The 6,010-nt window shown below is 37.3% G+C and overlaps 1 long non-coding RNA gene across 1 annotated transcript; it reads left to right on the top strand.

The window, feature by feature from the left end:
- Positions 1–5,462: 5,462 nt before the first annotated feature.
- LOC115887146 lies at positions 5,463–6,010 on the top strand. Its single transcript, XR_004051016.1, has 2 exons — positions 5,463–5,591; positions 5,651–6,010. It is a non-coding gene; the product is annotated as an uncharacterized LOC115887146 (long non-coding RNA).

Raw genomic sequence — 6,010 nt, 5'->3', positions numbered from 1 at the left:
ACCCTACTTCCATATAAGAGAATTCTTATTAGTGTATATTGAGGATTTGCTTGTGATACACAATATTCTTCCGCAATAACTTTGTAACAAATTAAAATTGTAAGTTTCGCTTGTTTTTATTTCAATTGTAAAAAATTTCCAAGACCCTAAATTATTATAAATGTGGGCTTGTTCTTCACTTTCTATGGTTGTGTTATTTCTTTAAACGCAATTTTAAATATATTAAGTTATTCTTATTTTTTGTTGTTAAATATTAAATTTGCTACCGATCGGTGTGCTGTTATAGTATTTCCGAAGTCAATTGGAGATACTGAGACTCTTAAGTCTTTTCTCCAGCGGACGCCGACAAAGACAGTGCCGAAATTAGGAGTCCCATTCTATTCCAACTGACTTCAGATAAACTATACATCTGTAGCATTTGACATGATCTCTTTCACATATTTAGTGCACACTTACATATGATAGTCTGTATATAAATCACTTTTGAGTAGTATTTGTACATCATATTTAGGGTAAATCATTTATCACGAAATTAAAATAAAACATAAGTCGCATTATTTATTTTGGTTATTATTTATTTTGATATAAGTATCCTCAAGGTATTTGGTACTTTATCAGTAAAAATAGCAATGAACTGACAAAACATGTGTAATTCCCTTTTTAATATGTATGTGGTGCTCTTTTTGTCGAGACTTGAGCTGAGTTTCCCTGAAAGGTCGAATTAACTGGAGCAACTCATGCCGTGCTTCTGGACAAGAAAGATTCTATTTCTTGAAGCTGTTACCGCTTAAACCTTTTTTTGCTCAAACTGTATTGGAATATGTGCCAGGAAATCGGATCTACAACATGGTACAAAGAATACAAGGTATGATCGATAGCGGCTCCAATTTCGTTCAGTTCGCGCATACCACCTGTGACGTCACTAGGAAAATAATATGAAAATAATGAATAAATCAAAAATAATGAAAGTTGACAGGAGATCTGCATTTTTTGGGGTTATGGTTAAGAATTGTTTATTTTTAAGACTTTTTAGTTCGTTTAATTTAATAATTACTAAAACCAGCAGTTCCAAAAATATATTTAAAAATAATAATTATATATTAACATGGATTTGGACGATAATTGGTAAGAATACTAAATTTATTTCTATATTCGGTATAAAATTGTTTATTAGGTTTTTAGTTTGCGATGTTTATGGTAAATAATTTTCATGTTCATTGCCTCTGAATTCACATGAGGACAGAGATGAGGATATCTATGGAAAAGTAACCACAAGAGGAATTGTTACGTCATTTAAAAAATGTTGGGAAGTTGAAGTTTCCCATCGAAAAGTAGAAAATGCCAATGCAGATGAATGTATTGTAATTGTGATAGAAGTAATTCCAAGGGTGAAGAGTTTATTATAATTAGTGGAAGTAATTCCAAGGGTGAAGAGTTTATTATAATTTATGTAGATGTTTCAGGTTTTGAGAATAAATCGGTTGAACGAAACCCAAAATTTAGAGGAAGTATTTGCATACCCAGAATATGCCCATCAAGGATTATATAGCTCAAATTTCCTTTAATGGTAGGCAATTATTCAATGCAAATTAACTTTTAAGGGACTGATATATTAAATAGTTTACAATATGGTATATCACTAAAAATATATTACTTTTAGGTACAATTAGGGCCCGATACATTTCAAAAAGTAGAATATTATTTTATATTAAATGAGGTATTGTACTAACAATCAATTTATATTAATAACGGAGATTAAAATAACAGAATAAATAGTTCTTTTTTTTATACTACAAAAATAAACTATAGAATACAACAGTATTTAAAAAATAAATAAAAAGTTATGTCCCGGCCGAGATTCGAACTCCGGTCTCTCGTTTCCTAGCCCGACTCCTTACGCACTGCTCCACAGTAACTTGCTTAGCGATAATTCAATGACGGTATATAAACAAAAAAACAGGTTTATAAATGGTTTATAACAATATCTGGACGATTTGAACTGGCGCGCGGAGCGTGCTGACCAATAGCGCCTGTTATCACCTGTGACGTAGCGACCAACCTGCGCAATATCATACCTTGTATTCTTTGTACCTTGTGCTTTGTACCATGGGCGGCAGGTCAGTCAGCAGTGTTGTTACAATAGGTACAATTGTACTATTTTGGGTACATTTGATAGTCGAGGAGTACATAGGTACAATTGCAAGAAAAAATGTACAATTCTTACTTCTCAAACACAAACTAACCCAAACTTAAACCCACGTACATATTTTTAGACGAACGGTGATACGCGATGCGTGTATTTGAAATGCAGGTTGCTAGGAGCAGAGGCACAGAATTATACATCACTTGAAATGCTGTTCAAGCCGCACGGATGTCAAACGTAAGTTTGATATCCGTGCGGTGACTAGGAGGGGGGCTAATCACTGCGACCTTAGAGATCTATTGTGTCCCGATGTCAAACGTGACGTCACGCAATTAGTTCCCATTTAACCAATGCTATTCAACGCTCTTTGTAGCTTCTGTATTGCTGTCCTCCATTTGCGAGCCAGAGTTCCGATTTAAAGTTCCAGAGCTTTACGCCCTGGGCTGCTCAGAACGGTTCTGAGAGGGGCTGTGCGAGATAGCCTGGTGCCTCCATATGGCGCGGAACCAGTTCTGAACTTTATGACTCAATTGAATGGAGGGAGAGTATCGCGTTCTTAAACAGTTCAGAGCTGCTCAACTGCGTGAAAGGAGGTTAGCATATGGTGTATAATTCTGTAGGGTGCATCCACATTATCCTAAAAAGTGGATTGGCGGCGGCGGCGTCGGCGTAACGACCTTGAATCGATTTCCAGCAATTCTATTGGCTGAAAAATTCATCTGTCAGAAATTTTATCTGTCAAATTCACCTGGCAAAAATTTCAGCCAATAGAATTGCAGGAAATCGATTCAAGGTCGTTAAGCCAATACGCCGTTCCGCTGTTTTTAGGATAGTGTGGATGCACCCTACGTACCAAAACTTGGTAAAAAGGTACAGTACTTCTGCTGGATCTGTGTCTATGAAAGGAATGCGGACAAAAAACATTTAAATAAACAGCAATATATTTTATACGTCGATTTGACGAGTGACGATTTGACGATTTTTTACGAAAAACATCCAGAGAATATCGTTTCCCCTCTCACGGATACCCCGTAGCTACAGAACGGACAGAAGTACTGTAAATCAGCGTTGCCAATGGTCCAAACTTATATTCCACGGCGAACATACCCAAATTCCACAAAATTCCACAATCACTAGCCAGGGGCGCTATTCTGTACAATCGTCGGTATCGGCAAGTTACCGACAGCTATCGGTACGTACGGCCAATGAGCGTCGTGTTGATTGTTGTTGTCATAGTTACCGGTAGAGATACCGATTTTCGTCGGTACAAATTTACGATATCTGCCATAGGACCGATCGGTAACTATGAGAACAACAATTAACACATTTTTAGGTATACCCATTTTTATTATATACAAATACGTATCGAGAGCTGTCGTAACTTACCGATACCGACAATTTTACAGAATAGCGCCCCAGGTTCGGTCTTTAGGTCTGCGACCAATCCGACATTTTTTTTATATAAACCACGTGATCTTAAAGGGATTTTACATAATATAGTGACGTGTGATATGTGATATGTCGAAAATTTCGTTGGATTGCTTGCAGATCTAAATACCCAAATACGTTTAAACTACCTATACCGCGGCCTCCCCATAAGAGCAATGAGAGATATTATGTCCCAGTATTGAAGGGGACAGAAAATCGAGTCGAATGGTTTCAAGACATAGGTTCATCCTTGTTTAGTCAAACCTCCTACCACACAAGGATAGACTTATGTAGGAAATGCATTGAAATTCTATAGCCATCCTTTAACATCGGGACAGGAATTTAAGCGGTACCCTCCGTATAGGTAATTTAAACGTATTTGTAAATACCGAACCTAGCTGCTGACCTCCACGGCGACGCTCTTTTTACAGAAATCTGTAAAATTATGATGAGTCTTCTAATTTTTTTTTACTATTAGCTAAATAAGGGGAAAAAAAGGAAAAAAAGAATAATTCCGAAAATTCCACAAAATTCCACATTTATTCTATTCCACAAACGTTCCACAACATTATTACGAATTCCACACATTTTGTGGAATTCCACAAAGATTGGCAACGCTGCTGTAAATAGAGAGATCACATGACCCCACATTTTTGCACCAAAAATGTACAATCCCACTTAAAAAAGTACAATTTCGACACCATTTATAGTACAAAAATTTTTGCCCTTGTAACAACGCTGTCAGTCAGTCGTTGATAGGCCGGCCGGCTGTGTAGTGTTGTGTTTTGTCATAGAGCTGACAAATGGAGGTTGCGAGTCTTTTGACTAATATAGTTGCAATTCGTTTGACTGTAAAGCCCCGTTCTCAGAACTGCGTCGTGTCGACAGCGACACTGATTGACATTTCAAACGACCAATGGGAGCTGTACTAAATTTAAAATTGACAGTTGTTTGAATTTTGTACAAATCTCATTGGTCCTTTTGAAGTGTAGCTGGCGACAGTCGCAGTTCTGAGAACGGGACTTAAAGCCCCGTTCTCAGAACTGCGTCGTGTCGACAGCGACACTGATTGACACTTCAAACGACCAATGGGAGCTGTACTAAATTTAAAATTGACAGCTGTTTGAATTTTGTACAAATCTGATGGTTCTCTTGACGTGTCGCTGGCGACAGTCGCAGTTCTGAGAACGGGGCTTAAGCCAACGGGGTCGTTTGACCACGGTAAGAAAACCTCTGTGACGTCTTGCCTTCGAGTTGGTCTTGAGAGTTTGAGGTCTCCATAATGTCTTCTCGATTGACGATGCGGCGTTTGGATGGTGAGCCACCGAAATAGCTTATTCGATTGGGATGCGAATCTGTTTAGCGGCAGAATTGCGTCCGGGGGAAGCCCCTATACTATTTCAGGTGACACTAGCTAGTTGTTGAAGATTTTAACCAATAGATCCGAATAATATTTGAATTAGATGGAAGATATGGAATGGGATATATTGAATAGAATGTCAGTGATGTCAGTGGCTAGGGGGCGGAGTACTCGCGGGTGAAGTCCCGTTCTCAGAACTGCGACTGTCGCCAGCGACACGTTAAAAGAACCAATGAGATTTGTTGCCGTTGTTGCCGTTGTCGCCGTTGTTGCTTCAAGCCCCGTTCTCAGAACTGCGACTGTCGCCAGCGACACGACAAAAGAACCAATGAGATTTGTTGCCGTTGTTGCCGTTGTCGCCGTTGTTGCTTCAGATTTGTACAAAATTCAAACAGCTGTCAATTTTAAATTTAGTACAGCTCCCATTGGTCGTTTGAAGTGTCAATCAGTGTCGCTGTCGACACGACGCAGTTCTGAGAACGGGGCTTGAGTCTTACTATTTAACTATCAATTTTATCCAAATCAGTAAATGTTTGTTTTGTTATTTTCATGTACAATGAGAGAGTGCTTGCCAATGACCAACTAAATGGATATTTGAGGTGAATTTGCATTGTGAGACCCGGTTGAGTAAGCCCTAAAAATAACGATTTTACTATGTTGGTAAATATTTTCATAACATTTATAATTTTATTACTTAATTATTTATTTTATATATATAGGAATTTTTGTAATGACTATTGCTATCAAACAAGAAGCTGACAAAAAATATAAAGTATTAATAACGATGAATGGAACAGAGTTAGAATCTCAGTGTTTCAGATATCAAGTGGAATTATTAAATGCTGATAAAAATATTTCTTTGCTATTAAAGGAAAATCGCTTATATAGTTGGATATATATAATGGATTTTTGTGAAAATCTCAAGAAGGCAGAGACTCAGTTAGAATTGAATTATGAGAACTTGTTAGAACTTCTTCAGAAACCTGAACATCTAATAATGAAATTTAATATAGCAAAGAAGAGTAAAAAAGAGATCATGGAGATAATTGGTAATAATGATAGTTTGTTGCTTAAAGGAA

Source organism: Sitophilus oryzae, unplaced genomic scaffold, assembly GCF_002938485.1.
Source record: "Sitophilus oryzae breed Bouriz unplaced genomic scaffold, Soryzae_2.0 scaffold_552_pilon_pilon, whole genome shotgun sequence".
In the NCBI taxonomy this organism is placed as follows: domain Eukaryota; kingdom Metazoa; phylum Arthropoda; class Insecta; order Coleoptera; family Curculionidae; genus Sitophilus; species Sitophilus oryzae.
The sequence above is the reverse complement of the archived record's forward strand: the minus strand, read 5'-3'. Positions and strand labels throughout refer to the sequence as shown.